Source organism: Corvus brachyrhynchos, unplaced genomic scaffold, assembly GCF_000691975.1.
Source record: "Corvus brachyrhynchos isolate BGI_N302 unplaced genomic scaffold, ASM69197v1 scaffold884, whole genome shotgun sequence".
Classification (NCBI taxonomy): domain Eukaryota; kingdom Metazoa; phylum Chordata; class Aves; order Passeriformes; family Corvidae; genus Corvus; species Corvus brachyrhynchos.
The window spans coordinates 28710-29157 of NW_008237441.1; positions in this window are offsets into that span (position 1 = coordinate 28710).

Genomic DNA, 448 nt, shown 5'->3' on the forward strand with positions numbered 1-448 from the left:
CCGATACCACGGCCGTGATCCATGACATCACATCCTGTTGACGACATCACCGCGTGACATCACAGCGCCGTCGCGAGCTCCCGACGATGACATCGCCGCCCAAATGATGACATCATCGCTCAAACGATGACATCACTGCCCCAACGATGACATCATCACTCAAACGATGACACCACCACTCAAACAATGACATCACCACCCCGACAATGACATCATTGCTAAAATGATGACATCACTGCCCCAAGAGAGACATTCCCGCTCCCTCCCATCACATCACAGCTCCGAACGATGACGTCACCGCCCCAACAATGACATCACCACCCCAAATGATGACATCACCACTCCGAACGATGACGTCACCGCCCTTCCTATTACATCACTGCCCCTCCCATGACATCACCGCCCCAAACAATGACATCACCGCCCTCTCCCACGGCAGCCCCGCCCC